Here is an 18,080-nt window from a genome sequence, read left to right as displayed (position 1 = left end):
TAATTCCTTTATTTCCTTAGGATACATTCTTTTCTAAAATTTTTTTATTGAAGTGTAGTTAATTTACAATGTTGTGTTAATTTCTGTGATACAGCAAAGTGATTCAGTTATACATATATATATATATTCTTTTTTATATTCTTTTCCATTATGGTTTACCACAGGATATTGAATATAGTTTCCTGGGCTATACAATAGGACCTTGCTGTTTAACCACATTATCCTTCTTTTACATGGGAGGCAACTGAATCTTAGAGCTGAAACGACTAGATAGAGGTCCCAGAATTCACAAGCAGCGGAGTGAAGCATCAAATCCAGGTAAGTTGGCTACAGAAACCAAGCTCACAACCAGCACACAAACTACCTCTCCTAATATACTCTCCAAACTAGTCTCCAAAACAACTTCAGAGTCCAATTTTTGTTGCAGAATATAGTACATTTCAGGGTGAGAACCTGTGACTCATATCAGATCTCGACCCCTCAGCCAGACGCTCAGGATGTGTCTTTATCTCTCTTTGCAGCACGTGTCCAGTGTCTGCACACCGTGTCACTGAAGCCACAGGACACGGGTGGCCCTATATCTTGTCTACACTTAGATTTGGTCATGAGCTATGGTTATGAAGCCTGTGTCCTAAAAAATGAGAGAATGGCAGAGCCTGGGTTTGACAAGTAACCACTTGACAAGTAACTACTTTTTCTTTATTTTTAGTGCCATGTAAAGCGTTCAACTTCACAAAGAGCTGTCATTTTAAGAGCATCAGGAAAAAATAAATGAGCTGCACCTGCAAACACCTTATCGCCACGTAAACTAGGAGGTATGAAATGACTGTTCTTCTGTCTAGCTCATTTTCCTAAGTAGATATTTAAGAAAGGTGGTTGAAAGCCCTCCACGGAGAGATTCTCATCTAATTTTATGAGCTAAAGGGGGACTTGGGGTGTGTTTTTCTCAGAAATTATCTGGCTTCTTGCCTCCAGTTTCTGCCAGACCCCAACTTCTGAATCTAGACCCAGGTCCTGAAGGTTTTAGGTGTGTGAATGGGAGCGTGTGTGTGTGTGTGTGTGTGTGTGTGTGCGTGCATGCACACACATGTGGTTAAAAGAGTGCTGACAGGATTCAATATGGAGGTATTCTAGGTGCTGGTGTGGCTTTGACCTTGAACCCTACCTGGTCCTGGTTTATGTGCTTCTACCTTGATGTGGTCACTTCGTGCCCCAGGTTGATACTGCTCCACGTCTGGTCCCAGTCTCTGAGGCATTGCCTTCTTAGCCTATGATACACAGGAAGAAATAAGTGTGTCCTGCTCTTTCAACAAAAAAGATGATGCACTCACAGGTGGGGCACAGGTGCAGTCCCTTTATCCATACTGACGAAATCATGCAAGCTCTGAAAACTGAAAGCTTTTTGGTATCTCTTACCTGGCCTGAACATATCTGGCAGCAAAACCTGATGTGAACTTTAGCTACTTAGTTTTTTAGTTTAATTTTTATTTTATATTGGAGTATAGTTGATTTACAATGTTGTGTTTGTTTCCGGTGTACAACAAATTGATCCAGTCGTACATGTCTGTATAGCCATTCTTTTTCAGCTTCATTTCCCATATAGCTTATTACAGAATATTGAGTAGAGAAATTTAGCTGCTTATAATGCTTAGTCGTCCTGTTTGGTGTAGTTTTCACATATTTTACTGCATAAATATTAACACACTTGATTAAGCATTGTTGCCCCAGACCCCTTGGGGGCTGTCACATAATATATTGCACGTGCGCCATATTACTTTTTTTAAAGCTAAAAGTATTCTGGATTTTGTAATACATCTGGCCGCACATATTTTGGATAAGGGATCAAAAACGTGTGATCTCATTTAATCCTTGCCAGTCATCTCGTGCGATAATGATTATGTCCATATTAAGAGGAGAAAACTAACAGAAAGATTGGTTAATTCATCCAGGGTCACAAAACCATTAAGAGGAAGGTCCAGGATGAAATATATGCTTTTCAGCTTCCAAAATACATACCCTTCCAACTACTTTACATGGTCTTCCAGCTTCTTTGGGGCGGTAAGCTGTGTTTCTAAATGATGTAGGCATTAGGAGTTTGGGATTAACATATACACACTACTATACATAAAATAGATAAACAACAAAGGCCTACTGTATAGTACAGGGAAATATACTCAATATCTTGTAATAACCTATAATGGAAAAGAATCTGCAAACGAATATATGTATGTATAACTGAATCACTTCACTGTACACTTGAAACTAACACAACCTTGTAAATGAACTATAATTCAATGAAAAACAATGATGTAGGCAAGGTGGAAACAGGACCATGAGCAGAAACATGGGCGGTACTCTAGAAACTGGCCACTCAAAGTATGGTCCTTGGACCAGCAGTACTGGCATCGTCTGAGGGCTTCTTAAAAATGATGAATGGGCACACCCATAACCTACTGAGTCAGAATCTGCATTTTATCAAGGACCAGCCCCACCAGGTGCTTCTTGTGCTCATTAAAGTGTGAAGAGCCCTGGGCTAGATGATTGGAGGAGGAAAAGACCACATGCCACTCTAAAGAGTTCTCAGAATTGTGATCTTTTGCCAAGATCGCGCTGTTGGGCAGCATCCTCTGAGGCAAGGCAAAGGAGGAGGGAGAGGAAGGCAATGGTTCGCAGCTCCTCGGTGGATGCCAAGGACAGAGATGTGCCCACGCTTGTTCTACTAGTCTGTTGCCTCAACAGTTTTTTCCCAAGGTGGGGCTATTTTTGTACTTATCGAAGAAAGTCCTGCAACTGCATATTTATCTCGGGGAAAAACTCAGGGAACTGGCCTATCAAAGAAGAGTATCAAACTCATTACATCATAATTATTAATTATTTGCTCATCAACGGTATGGCCCTAGAGCAGGTGAGCAAAACAAGGATTCCTAGACACCTGTGATTATGAAGAGCATGCATTTTGGGGCAGGGGGCTGGCCAGACCAGAAATACTAAACCAACTTCTATGGCATGTGAGAAAGTGGTTAAGTTCTGAATCCAAAAGGAGAAGTAGACATGGGTAAGGAGGAACAGGGGTCGGGGTGCAGGGTGGCCAGGGAGGATGCGGGGGGGGCAGGGGGGTGCGGGGGGCAGGGCAGGCGTGGTATCTGACAGTGTGCTTGGGGGTACACCTTGTACGGGCCGTGCCATCTAAATGAAGTCTTGAAGGAGGTGAAGGAATTAGCAAGTGGAATCTGGGGGAAAGCGTTCCCAACAGAAGAAACAGCAGAGCAAAGGTCCTGAGGCAGGACCATGTCTATTTCATCTGAGGACAGCAGACAGACTCAAGTGACTGCAGTTGGGAGTCCGAGGGGAGTCATCTCAAACCCGATACCAAGCTCTCTGGCTCTCTTCTTTGCCTGGCTTTTACATAAACTCTGGGGCTCACGGAATCCAGAAAGGATTTCCCCCATGGGCAGAGCCTTGCCTTCACCATGGCCCTTCCAGCCCTCTGCCATGGGAGAACGCCATCCAGAGCAGTGCAGGTGGGGTTGCTGGTCCACTCTGCAGCAGGGTCTCTCTCACCCAGCTTCCTGTTTAAGCCAAACAATCCCTGTGTCTCTGGACCAAGCCCGGCCTTTCATAGCCTCGCAAGGCCTGGCTGGAGAGGATGCGGAATGCTGGCCCCTGTGTAACTGACAGTCACGTTGCCCTTTCCAGTCTTGGGGGAGCGACCCCAGGGTTGGCCAGCTTTCCCTAGTTGCAAAGCTATGGCCAATGCTGCCTACCAAGATGTGTTGATTGTCAGACAGAAGGTTACAGGGAGAAGAAAAGGATTTGATTGTGCTTCGGCAGGTGAGCACTCTTCCCCTCGTGGCAGATCTCACTGGGCTCCGTCTTTACATATCTTCATGGCCACAGAGATGTTCAAGTTTAGAATTACAAGAGGCTGCTCACTTTCCCCTGGGAGGGCAAGATGGGCTGCCTTTCATACCTCATTGATGGTTCCCCTTATTTTGGGGGGGGGCTCACACGCATGGCCCTGTCTTATTTTAAATTGTGGCCTTTTTCTCTCTCGAAGGAAGCTGTAGAGCACCAGAGGCCTGTAGAGGTCATTTCCTCTAACAGCAGCATATTAAGGATCATGATCTTGAGACAGAGAGGTCATCTGGCATGTCCAAGGTCACTCAGTTGGTGGCCAAGCTGGGACCAGCATCCAAGCCTCCTGCCTTTAGCCCAGAACTTGTTTCACCATATTGAGACTCTGGGACTCACTCTTTTTCTCTGATTTTGTGCTTTTTGTTTTTCTTCCTGTCCCATTACCAGACGTAGTTTTTCTCCTCCAGTGTTCCAGTTAACTTAGGGACAACTAGTTCAAAATAAGTCTCGTATTTGCAACTACATAGGAGGCACTGTGCAAATGAAAATTAAGGGCGAATAAGGAAGAAGTTTCAGGGCTTCCCTGGTGGTGCAGTGGTTAAGAATCCACCTGCCAATGCAGGGGACACGGGTTCAAGCCCTGGTCCGGGAAGATCCCACAGGCTGTGGAACAACTAAGCCCATGCACCACAACTACTGAGTCTGTACTCTAGAGCTGGTGAGCCACAACTACTGAGGCCCACGTGCCACAACTACTGAAGCCCACACGCCTAGAGCCCGTGCTCCACAACAAGAGAAGCTACCGCAATGCAACGAAGAGTAGACCCCACTCGCCACAACTAGGGAAAGCCGCACACAGCAACGAAGATCCAACACAGGCAAAAATCAATCAACCAATCAATCAATCAATAAAAAAAGAAAGAAGTTTCAATCTTCAAGACAAATTCTAGGAGGAGAGACAATCATTACGAATACACGTAAACATAATGCAGTGTTCCAACAAGAATACGAGGAAATGCTTAGGTTGCTAAGAGCAAGGATGAGAAAGTTTTGCTAAAAGAGAAGGGGTAGAGAAAAGTGAGGTGGGCCAAGCCAAGTTTTCATCTACTCGTTCCACTTATGAAGGAAAAGCTCTGTTTGGAAACTCACCTTGCCATTAAGAATTATCAACACTTTGGGTTTCCATGTTGGTGGGAAAGTGTCTGGCTGTCACAGGGATCGAGTGTGGGTATTTTAAAATGAAGGCATGAAGAAAGCCCTGCTGTTCTCCACGCAGTCACCGCTTCGGGGTTTGAACGAGAACCCCTATTGCATGTAAGTTGATCTTTCTCCTTGAAGTCACTCTTCATAAATCTTCCCAGAGTCTAGGGTCTCTTCTTTAAAATATACGAGGTGTCTATCGAGGCAGCACAGACAACAGTATTTGAATGTGCAACGTGGGACAGAACAAAAAGGCCCATGTGAGATTAACTGGAAAATGTATCCAACGGAATATTCATGCTTCATAGAGTATTATTACACATATGGCCCTGAATTGAAAAATAATGTTCCTAGGTTGAATTAACTACTATTTCCTCTGTGTCCCCACAGTATTTGTGCATGGTTCTATTACTCAGTGATAATGTACCCAGCGTGTATTCAGCCTATCCTATGGTACCAGGCAATGCAACAGAGATGGAGAGTATAGAAAATTGATGAGAATTTGACGTGGTATTCTCATTAATATTGAACACAGTATTGTAATATTATAATGCACTGTGGGAAATACTATAAACCCTAAAATCTAAGTGACTAAACACAACAGAAGTTCATTTCTTGCACACATAAAGTCTAAAATGTGCCTTTCTAATCAGTAAGGGGTAAACTCTCCTCTAAGCAGTAAATGGGAGATCTAGGTTCTTTCCATCTTGTGGCTCCACCATCTTCGACATCTGACTTCCAAGTGAGGAGAGGAGGCATCTGCCTCTGAGTTGCGTTGGTGTGGAAGTAGCCACCTCATCTCTGTCCACTGAGTGCTTTTACGTACAAGAGAAGCTGAGAAATCAAGTCCTTGGCTGGACAGCCACTTTCCAGCAACAACTTGACACTATGAAAAGGCAATAGGAATCTTTGGTGGACAGCTAAAAAATCATCCATGCTATGGTCCTAGAATCTCTGAGTTTGGTTTGGGTCGAGGTTGCAGTTCCCAGCTTCTCATGCGGCTGGGTGGAGTCATGTGACTAAGTCCCAGCCAATGAGATACATATGTATGTTATGTGATCACTTCCAAGAAACTCCGTCAGATCAGCTGTGTGCTCTTTTTCTATTTTCTTTTTTTGTCTTTTTTTCCTTTTTTGCGGTACGCGGGCCTCTCACTGTTGTGGCATCTCCCGTTGCGGAGCACAGGCTCCGGACCCGCAGGCTCCGGACGTGCAGGCTCAGCGGCCATGGCTCACGGGCCCAGCCGCTCCGTGGCATGTGGGATCTTCCCGGACCAGGGCACGAACCCGTGTCCCCTGCATCGGCAGGCGGACTCTCAACAACTGCGCCACCAGGGAAGCCCCCCATTTTCTTCTTTATCCATTCCTCTACTCTGTTAGAAGTGACAGCTGGAGTCCCCACCACCATCTTGGATCCTGAGGTTGAGGACCATACCCACAGATGGCAGCAAGGACAGTTCACAAATGCCTGATGCCCTGAAAGACGGGGTGAATGACCTGGGCTACTTACCTCAGCTTTTATGTGAGGAAGAAATAAACTTCGATCTTTTCACAGCTTACGTTACTGTAGGATTTGTTAATCACAACTGAACCTTATCATAAATGATATGTAAGCAGAGGGAAACACCTGTAAAAAGATTTGGAACTACATGAGATTCTGAAAAAGTTGAGAGTGTGATGTTGCTGTAGTATAAGGCTCATGGCCTAGGGCAGGGATAAGCAAATGTTTTCCAGAAAGGCCCAGATGGTAAATATATTAGGCTTGGCGGGTCATATGATTTCTGTTGTGATTTCTCAACTCTGACATTGTTCTGTGAAGGCAGCCATGGAAAATGGTGTAAAGGAACAGGAATAGCTGTGTTCCAATAAACTTTTACTTCTAAAAACAGGTGGTAAGGAGCGAAATTTGATCATCTTAGAGGATAATCACACTGCGTTGTTTTATCATTATCATTTATTTATAATGATCTCACTATTGTTTTTTTTGGTTTTATTTTCAGCTATATATCCATGTATGAATCATAGTGTCAGGAGTGGAGAACAGGTTTAACTGACAACTACGCAATGATCAGGTGAATGGTCAAACTCAGTCCTCCAACTGTGCTTACTTAGATCTACTCTGGGTGCCAAGGGGATCATCATCTAACTTACTCCTACCCACAGATGCCATTTTTGACCTCTACTAGGAGCTTTCAGTGTCTTCACTGAAAGAAGAGGCTAGTGGTGAAATATTTTTAGAAGCTTGACAGTCTATAACAGGGGAGAATTTTTCATCATTTGGTAGCTGAGCCTTTTCCCTTTTTTTCTAGTAATGGAACTGAATCTGATTTGACAGTCGTCTCCCTCTTCTCAAACAGAACAATTACTCCATCAAAAAGGAGGGAGTTACAACATTTAGGGGGTATCTGTTATGATGAAAAGTACTCTGAAGTAGGAGACAGAAGTTCTCTTCGTTTTTTACTTTGCTGGACCCAAGTGTTTGGGGAAACCCATTAATCTTCTAAGTCTTAAGTTTCTCATCTTTAAAATGGTCACAGGGCTATTTACTTCAAAGTAGATTGGTAGCGTCTCATGGGGCTGATGGTATGAGCTGTAGGAAAATGTTTGCACGAGCTGGTACATCTTAGGTCGTATCCGATTGCCCTGCAGTGAATATATAAGAAAACACAGAAGAAAGACACATTATAAAAGGTGGAGAGGGCAACTTGCCCTTTGAAAATACATCATGCCTTATGCATAATAGAATTCAAAGCATTGATTCACATTTGGGAACCATACAGATAGAAAGCAATCATGTCAGGAATTCAAATGCTTCAACAAAATTGGATCTAAATGGGTCAAAAATGAATCTTTCATTTATGGGAAATGCTTCTAAACATGGCTCTAGAATGTCTCGTATTGAGTTTGAGCAAACATTTGGGAAACTGGCAAGAACAGAGAATCCGCAGATGTTTTCCATATACACAGTATATATTAAACAGACGAGTGAAACAGAGAATTCAGGAAATGCTCAGACAGAGAGGGAAATTGTTAAGTGGAGAAAAATCTGTTTGCTTTCCTGACACCCTCTCTCTTGTCTAAATCAATTATGAACATTCATCTAACCTACCCTTATAGGTCATAGAAACTTAACATGATCAGAAGTCTGAGAAGGTCTGGAAACAGAACTATTAACTAAGCTTTTATCACTAATTGTTATGCTTCCTTTTTTTCCCTCCTAAGCTTTTATTGGGAAAATTCCCCCAAAGCTATCATTACACTGAATAATGACAGAACTTACTTACTGAGGCAGAGAGCAGAAACTTTTTGAGATAGCAAAATTTGCAACCAATTAAATATTAATGAAAAATTGTCTATCTCAGAATCCATTTCTTCACATTCATTTTATCTCATACTTGCATTTAATCTACAGAAAGTTGCCATCATGTATATTAGAATTCGAGAAATAAAAAATGTATGAATAATTTCATGATTTTCCCAAGAGCAAGTTTCTGTACCAGTTAAGAATACGGGGCTTCCCTGGTGGCGCAGTGGTTGAGAGTCCGCCTGCCGATGCAGGGGACACGAGTTCGTGCCCCGGTCCGGGAGGATCCCACATGCCGCGGAGCGGCTGGGCCCGTGAGCCATGGCCGCTGAGCCTGCGCGTCCGGAGCCTGTGCGCCACAGCGGGAGAGGCCACAATAGTGAGAGGCCCGCGTACTGCAAAAAAAAAAAAAAAAAAAAGAATATGAATGAAAAAGAGGTTAAAATCACCATAAAGAACCATACATTTCTAGATTATTAAAATCAATGCTGTCAAATGATCATCACTGTGAAGATGATGATGATAACATTTTCCCTACACCTTTCTAGTTGTTGATATATATTTTGTAAAGTTTTTATCTGGTAGTTATAGAATAAAGTCTTGGTATTATATATGAGTAGCAACTCAATCCAAGTGATATTTAATGAATTGCCCAGATAGTTTATTTCATGAAATATGTTTGTTCTGAGATACAAATTCTTCTTTATTTTAGTTCTAGAAATACCACACATAAAATCCAGTCTTTGTTATCATCGAGGCATATGAAGATTTTTAAATAATAGAAAGAGCACTCTAAGCCATGCTAAGTGGGTAGACTACACACAGTAAGTAAAAATGGATGACAAAATGTATGTGGGACCTTCCGGTGTACAGGTTTCCTAGGTTCCAGGGTGAATGCTGATAATTGTTTGGACTTAGGGAGTCCCCGACTGTCAGCTCTTGCTGTCTTAGGTACAAGACCCCCTCCTATTTATTTAGATAGAATTTTTGCACTTCTTGCCTTATCATGAACCACAGGACATGCAGTAGTTATCGCCTGCACAATACATTGCCCTTCTACATCTGGGGCACAACTATATTCTTCCATTATTCCCATGAAGCAAGGAAACTTACTACTATTTATAGGTGGTGACCACATTGACTATTTTCTAATATGTTCTGTCCTGGCCTATTTTGCTAGAATGTTAGTTCCTGGGAAGCAGTAATTCTATTTGTCTTATTTACAGTAGGTTCCATAATTCACAGAACAGTGCATAGTGTAAGACAAACAGAATAAATATTCTTAATAACTTACCCAGGGTTATTTCCTATAACTTTTGGGTTTTACAAGGGCCCTTCTGCCATCTCAGCCCTCCAACCTTGATCATTTCTATATTAAATCTCTGTGTATCATTTAATATGGAAATTTATGTAGCTATTTATTTATAAATAAATATTGTTATTTATGTTATACTTGGATTTGTCCAACTGGAAATATTAACCTTTAATTGTAAAGGATCATCAATGCCAAGCAATATTCTAATCTTACTACTGATAACACATTAGGAAAGTGCCTAGAACCACATAGAAAGTTACTGTTGACTTGAGCTAAATTTATAGAACAAAAACAACTGGATTCATATTTTACCAACTTTGGGACTGAAGGATAGTGATCGACATAAGCTTTGAGAATTTTACACCCTGCAAAAGTATCACTCAGTATTGAGAACAAAACAATTATATTTTCATGTGTAAGAGGACCAGAGAATTTTATTACTGTTAGTTTTCATTAAACATATTTATAAAGGATCTACTGCAGGAGGATGACACTTAAACAAAGGCAGGGGTAAAAGTAATAATAATGAGGGGATATATAAATTAATAAAATATGTCAGAAACTATTGGTTACAAAAGTAACTGTTTTATATTAAAAAGTGCAAAATTAAGCCTCTAGATAACAATGATAGGTTAGTGGTGATCAGTGGCCATTAAAACATGATAATTTATATGTGTTCTGGAAAAAGACAAAAACCCCTCACATACTTTAGACTTTATACATATATAAAGTCTATCTCTATCTATCTATCTATCTATATATATATCATGAGTGTACATTTAAAAATTAAGAACAGTAAGTGTGAAACTAGAATTATGATTATAGATTCCCAAACACTAGATGAGAAGAAACATTTTAAGACCCAAAATAAATTAGGGAATATAGAAATTATTATCAATGCAAAATATGTTTGAAAAGAGGAAAATAAATAAACGTTGATTCACTGAAAACATAGTGGTAGAAGACAGTGGAAAGCTTGGACACCAGGTCTCTAAAGATGCCAGCGTAAAGGCCAGAGATTTTCTAACTGCTGAATGAGACAGCAAAGCAGCGGTAGGGGCCAAAGTTCTGCCACATCATGTTGCCGTTGGGTGCCAGCCCCTGATAATGCCAGGGAAGGGGGGCTGTGCTTCTCCAATAATGCAGCTTACGGGCCCTACAGTTCAGGAGGTGGTGGGCCTCTCTTTTCAGACTGACGTAGAGTCATAATGGATCTCTGTGTGCTCTCCAGAGTGCAGTTGGAACTGGGCACTTGTGATGTTTAATTTTATGTGTCAATGTGACTGGACCACAGTGTCCAGACATGTGGTCAGACACTATTCTGGTTGTTTCTGTGAGCCTGTTTTGGATGAGATTAACATTTAAATTGGTGGACTTTGAGTAAAGCAGGTTTCCCTCCATAATGTGGATAGACATCATCCAATCAGTGGATGGTCCGGACAGAACAAAACTGACTTCCCCTGAACAAGAGAAAGTTCTGCCAGCAGGTTGCCTTTGGGCTTGTACTGTGACACTGACTCTTCCTTGCTGGCCTGTCCTGCAAATTTTAGACTTGAAAACCTCCTTAGTCACATGAGCCAATTCCTTAAAATAAATCTCTCTCTATATATACACATACTATTGGTTCTATTTCTTTGGAGAACCTTGACTAATACAGCACCCAAACACCTGCCCCTGCTCCTGTTTCCATGAGTTTCCCTTAGTAAATGCTTTTTAATAAAGTATGATGTGCTTGTCTTTCCTTGCCTTTCCTTTAAAAATAGGGAAAGTATAGTTTATCAACACACCTAGAGTGTTGTTCTTTGTACTAGCTAATAAAATGAGCATAACTTTAGCTAATACAATGTGCATGATGTTATTAAAAAAGCAATGAGAAATGTCATTGATGAACAATGTTAAAAACAAAACAGAGGGCATAAAAATAGTAAAGATTTTAAATGCATAAGAATATATTCTGAACAACTTTATGCCCATAAATTTCAAAAATTTAGATAGAGCTGATATTCTTCTAGAAAGAAATCATATATACATTGAAAAAAAGAGAAAACATCTGAGTAAGCTTATAACTATTACTAAGTTAAAGAGGTAATCAAAGATTTCCTTACCAAAAGATGCAGGCTCACATTGTTTTCAGGTGACTTTTACTAAACTTTAGAGAACAGTGATTTAAACAAAATGATGCAGAAGGTATGAAAACAGTTACCTAACTTATTTTATCAGCCAATATGATTTCAGCACCCAAACAAGAAAATTTTTATCACATAGAGATTAAAACTCTTCAGTTATATGTTAACAAAGCAAATCTGTTAGTGTATACAAAAGCATTAGTTTTATTATCTTAAATTTTTTGTTAATATATTCATGTCTTAGTAAAATGTGATTATTTCTATGGTGGGAAAGACAGAAGTCCACATAATGAGGAAATAAGCACAGGAATTATTGTGATATGGAAGAACAGTGGTCCAGAGGGGAAGACTGAGGCAAAAGGGTTATTCTGGAAGATAAAGTATAAGAACATTCTGGGCCAAGGGAGGAGAAAAACACTGTGTGTTGAGAGTGCGTGGCAAGCTTGAGTCACTGTTGGTATTTGGCTATGACAGAAGTAGGGAGATTATCATGGCAGCTAGACCAGGCCCATTCCATGGAGGTTCCCCTTCCTTGGGCTGGCTGTCACCCAGAGTCCTGAACTGATTTCCTCATTAATGCTGCATTTGTTCCCATTTCCCTTTTTCCTCCAGCAACTCATAATCCCTTTAACAGGAGCAGAGGCAATGTTGTTTATTCTGTCTGTAAGTCAGGAGTGTTTCCCCATGAATGCAACACAATTGTTTTGAGTTCAGTCTTCTCTCTGCCTGCTCTGGGCCTTGCATCCAGTGTGCCCGCAGCACCTCTTCACTGACTGATGGATAGCACTTTGGCAAAGAGCATATGGTCAATTAATTAAGTCTCACACATGGCCCAACCGTCTAAGGGAGAAAACCAGAAACAGACTGAATGCAAAATGATGGAAGAATCGGAAACAAAGAACAGGGGATAGAAGCAAACTAACTCACATCTTTAAAGAAGCATTGGGTCAATAGGAGGGGATGCGGCGGGGGCAGCTCCCCTAATGAGCAGCATCACCGTACAGAGCCAAGCGTCTGGATTTGGCGTCAGAGGCCTGGGCTTGAGCATAACGTGTTGTCAAATAAACAAGTGCCCTTGAGCCAGTTGTTGAAACTTTCTGAATAACATCCTCATCTGAAGATGATGGAGAAAATACATACTTCACGCGGTTGTTATAAGGACCACACAAAATACGGTCTGTGAAAACGCTTTAAAATCTGCAAGTTGTTACTGTCATTTAATTACAAAGCTTGCCTGGTTGGGCAAGAAAGACAAAGCACACTGAAAAACAAAATCCAGATTGATTTAAAGCAACGCAAAACAAAAACTAGTAGAAAACAGGAAACGATGTCAGGCATAAAACCTTGGCATACTTTCCATGTTTAGAAGCATTTCCCATAAAGGATTATATATAACTGAGTGACTGGAAAACCTCAGGAAATTTCCATTTCCTCTCCTTCCTTGCTTAGCTCCACTTGGAGCGCAGGAATGGTTGCTTGGAGGCCCTGCAAGCACTCATCAGCCCCCTGTAAGGAGAACTGGCTGTGCAGTTCATGGTTATTATCCTTGAAGCTAAAAATGTGATGGGAATGTTACTGCGTTTCCTTAGAGCAGGTTTCTGCATTCACAAGTCACCTCCACTCAACCCACAGGCCTCTCCGAGCTCACTTACAGCCTTGTCAGCAAGAATGCAGAGAGCAGCCTGCTGCAGCTGCAACTGAGCCCTTTGGGCTGTGCAGGGTTCCTGACACTGCCAGTGGGATAGTAATCACTTTTATGGTATCTAACTGACACCTGCCCTCCTCCCCAATAAATCATGAATATACTTAAAATTTTTTCTTTTTCAGCCAGCAGAGGGATTGTGAGGTTTTAGCACAAACAGATTATTATCTTGACGGCCACAGTCTTTTAACTAACGCTAAACCCTCGCTTTAATCTCTCCTCCCAGATCTGGGACATCGCAGTTCAAATCTCAAAGGCAGGGACCTACTGTCCTGTATCTGAATGTAACTTTGGCTACACCACCTTGGACACTGTCCTCTCTGAGCTGCAGTTCCTTTACTGAGGAAAAGGTAGAGCAGATGGCTAGATGGTGGCTAGATGATCCTTATCATCTCTTCCCATAAAAATTTCCTCTTCAACCTCAACCTCATCTTACCCCACAAGATGCGAAGTCAGGCTGGAAGCATCGCCAGCAGCTGACAACTGTGTCACTAACTTGGCGGACTTGTGTGACCTTTTCTGCAGCAATAGATCTGCTTTCATGGTCACTCACTGCCTCACACTCTCCCTGTGTAAGATCAGAGCAACTCTTCTTCAGAACCTTTTCTGGTTCTGTTGGCTTTAATAAAAGGACCTTCCCATACGGAGCTGGAGCGAATCATTTGGTGGCCACACAGTTTCCATGTCATGGCACACACTCACCCTTATGACCTCCTTCACGATAAAATAAGAAGGCATCACTGTGCTTTTGCCCTCGAAAGTACTGAAAATCTGTGTTGCTCTCTGTCTCAGCGACTTCGATTGATCTGCCCCTCAGTAGTGTGTGTTACTCCTGGCAGCCACGGGACAGAAATTGTAGGGGTCATGAGATCTTGTGACCTCGGCCAGCCCATTCACTGAATTCTCCATCTGCTTACAAACTGCACCCTGTTGCTTTTATCAAATGACTCAGTGAGTTGGGGATGTACGTGCTTTTTTTGGTTTTTTAATACAAATTGAAAGTGGCAGGAGGGATTTTGTCAGACAAGAACTTGAGGGCAATTTTGAAGTGTTCTATGGAACCAGATGTTGTACAGTTTATTAAAATTAAGAGAACTATTTAATACAGATGTTTATAGATATTGAACATATTTATTACTGACTTTTATCTTTCAGAAGTTCAAATTGCTCTACATTTCTTAAAGAAGGGCAAAGAATAAGAAAAGGGGAGGAGGTGCTGTCACGATAGCATTGCCAAGATATGACCTTAGTCACTTTGTGTGTTATAAGAGGAGGTCTTCATCATAATTTTGGAGATGGTTATCACCTTCACCTGTGTGGTCCTGCGTATAAATCTAGAAAGAATGACCCAAAACAATTTTCACCATGATTCTGAAACATCTTGAAGTAAAAACAGACTTCAGTTTTGAAACTTTGTGCATAATGAAAAATAGGACACTGGTATCACAAGAAAGAGTAATGGAAACAATTCTGGGATTTACTGATGATGGAGTTGTTCAGGATTCAGTGCCTCTTTTCAGGGTCCAAATCACCTCTTCCAGCAGAGCAAAAGCTGAAAGTTCAAAGCCAACTTAAGGAGCTCTACCATTGACCAGCCGAAGTTCACAAACGTCCAAATAGCTTCCTCATCTGTAAAATGGGATTCTTACAGAACTCGTCCTGTAGGAGTCAAGAAGAACCAACTGCAGTATGGCATGCTAAACACACAGCACATGCATGGCACTTTCTGAGGCCCTTGACTATCAGCAAGTATGGCGAACTTTATCACTCTCAGTCTGGGAAGTATAGTGGTGAAATTTTGATTCTTATTCTGTTCCCAAGTAGACATAATAAATATAACTAATAAAATTGTTGTGTTGAGTAAAATGAAAAAAGCAATAGTCTGGAAAATCTCACCCCATCTTGAATATCCAAAGCATAGGCATAAACTTTGTCTAGTGAGCGTGAAATGGTTTCTCACCCCAAGGAGAATGTTACCAGAAAAAGAGAACATTTGTCTCCAGCTCCTATAGCTCGAGGGATATCTGGAAGTGAGATAGAAGAGGAAAAAACAAAGTGAGGCACTGTAAATAGGCACAGGAAAAAGGGCACGTAAGAAGTAGGGGGAAATCATTCAGACAGAACTCTGACCTTCTTCCCACCGAGCGTACAAGGAGGATGGGATTGTCCCTCCCACCACGGTAGTCAAGTAGAGGGCATTTGGAAGAGAATGGACAAGGAAGCCCAGGTCCCTTGGGCAATTGTTGTAAAATGAAAATTGAGCAGCTAAAGGCACTGAAGCAGTTTGTGTATAAGTCCTGAGACAGGAGCTGGGCAATCAGAGAGGCTAAGAACTTGCCAAAGCTAAAATGCTAAAATGCAGGCAAGCTGACACAGGTGCGGAGAGTACATATACCTTAACAGCTATATTCATAGTCTGGGGAGGAGATGCCGGTACTTGTCACTAGTTCTAATTCAGGGGAAGACCAGTGGCTACAGTGCACAATTCATCATGTAATAATGTTGAGTGTGTCTGTATCCCTTCCCCAAATACATGCATGCACGCACACGCACAGAGACACACACTTTTAAAATTCTTCTAAAACTTAAAGATCTTTTATGGATATATTGAAAGGGAAGGATAATGAATAAATGATATCAATAACATTTTTCGCACTCACCATGCCAGTGCAGGGATAGGATAGTCCCGTGGTGTGGGAGCTAAAGATTGCGGAGAGACCACTGTATTATGGTTTACTCTGCAGAATAATATTACCACAAACGCAGAAGCTTAAAACCACACATATTTATTATCTCACAGCTTCTGTGGGTCAGGAGTCTGAGCATGGGTTCGGTGGGCTCTCTATAAAGCTGCTAACTAAGTGTCAGCCAGGGCTGAGTTCTTATCCGAGGGTCGATTGGAGAAGGATTGACTTCCATGTTCATATGGTTGTTGTCATCTTTAAAATCCTTGCGAGCTGCTGGACCGAGGGGCTTAGTTTCTTGCTGGCTGGCTGCCAGAGTTTTCCCTCAGTTCCTTGTCATGTGCCTCATTCTTTAGGGCAGCTCCCAATGTGACAGCTTGTTGCTTCAAAGCCAAGAGGGAAGAGAGTCTTTCATCACGACAGTCCTTACAATTTTATGTAACATTATCAAGGAAGTGAAATCCTGTCACCTTTGTTGTATTCTATTGGTTAGAAGCAAGTCACAGGTCTCACCTACAGTCACAAAGAGTGAGTTATACAAGGGCAAGAATAGGAGGAATAAGTCATGGGGGCCAACATAGAGTCTTTCCACCAAAGCTACTATGTGTCAGGAACTTTAACTTATTGAATACTTGATCTTTTCAGCTTCACTCTGAGATGCATATTATTATTACTTTACAGATGAGGAAATTGAGCCTCCCAGAGGTGAAGTAATTTGCCCAAATATCACAAGCTAGTAGAAATGCATCTGGAATTCTAATACAGATCAAAACAAGTGTTATTTTTCCTACCCTTCTTTATTCGCCCTTTTAAGGCAAGTGTTATTTATCCTGCTTTCCTGGGAAGACCATGGAATGACCTCCAAGAATGCAACAGGAGTGAGCAGCTGAAATTACTTCCATCTTGGCCTCTGACAGTTGAGTGACACCTCTTCTTCCCCAATGCCATCACAGTCATCTCTTAACAGAGCTATTTTAGGCTCACTGGCCTCAAGGACCAGGCCACTCAAATCATCTCAGTGAGGCTTATTCTTTCTTACTCTCACAAAAAACAATCTTTAGAATTCAGTTTACGAGGGTCCCTGTGACTATCATGTTCTTTCTAATCTAAGTATGGGAATACTTTGATTTGGAGTGAGGAGACATTTTCCCACATTTTTGGGTGAACAAGGTCAGCTGATAGCTGGTTTATAGATACCATAGAAAAATGCACTTGAAAATTCTAGTCATTTCACCAAATCTTTATGTTTAAAGATGTAGTTTTGAGAATACTTTTGATTTTCAAATGTGTGCATATAAAGACATTGGTATACATGAGACTTGTAAAATAACTCCATATTAAACTATTTGCTATGCCTGGAGCATTACTGTTATTTTTCATTCACTTAAAATTTTATTTAAACACAAAAATAATTTTGAACTTTATTTTGTAATGCATTCATTGAATTTATTGATTTAGTTTAGTTCTATTCAATAGCAGTATACTGTAATGTAATTAAAATTTTCTTCTAGTAGCCACATTAAAAATATAAAAGAGGGGCTTCCCTGGTGGCGCAGTGGTTGAGAGGCCGCCTGCCGATGCAGGGGACATGGGTTCGTGCCCCGGTCCGGGAAGATCCCACATGCCGCGGAGCGGCTGGGCCCGTGAGCCATGGCCGCTGAGCCTGCGCGTCCAGAGCCTGTGCTCCACAACGGGAGAGGCCGCAACAGTGAGAGGCTTGCGTACCGCAAAAAAAAAAAAAAAAAAAAAAAAAAAAAAAAAATATATATACATATATATATATATAAAAGAAATAGATGATGTTAATTTTAATGATAATTTTTCTAAACTCTATATAGCCCAAATCTTATTTTAATATACCATCAAAATAAAAATTGTCAATAAGCTACTTTGTG

At 41.3% G+C, this 18,080-nt stretch overlaps 1 long non-coding RNA gene across 1 annotated transcript; it reads left to right on the top strand.

Moving 5' to 3' along the window:
- Nucleotides 1-235: 235 nt before the first annotated feature.
- On the top strand, nucleotides 236-15,314 carry LOC137205730 (uncharacterized). The gene is made up of 4 exons (XR_010934279.1): nucleotides 236-318; nucleotides 710-815; nucleotides 7,055-7,126; nucleotides 14,657-15,314. It is a non-coding gene; the product is annotated as an uncharacterized lncRNA (long non-coding RNA).
- The last annotated feature ends 2,766 nt before the right edge of the window (nucleotides 15,315-18,080 follow it).

Source organism: Pseudorca crassidens, chromosome 14, assembly GCF_039906515.1.
Source record: "Pseudorca crassidens isolate mPseCra1 chromosome 14, mPseCra1.hap1, whole genome shotgun sequence".
NCBI classification, from domain to species: Eukaryota; Metazoa; Chordata; class Mammalia; order Artiodactyla; family Delphinidae; genus Pseudorca; species Pseudorca crassidens.
The sequence above is the reverse complement of the archived record's forward strand: the minus strand, read 5'-3'. Positions and strand labels throughout refer to the sequence as shown.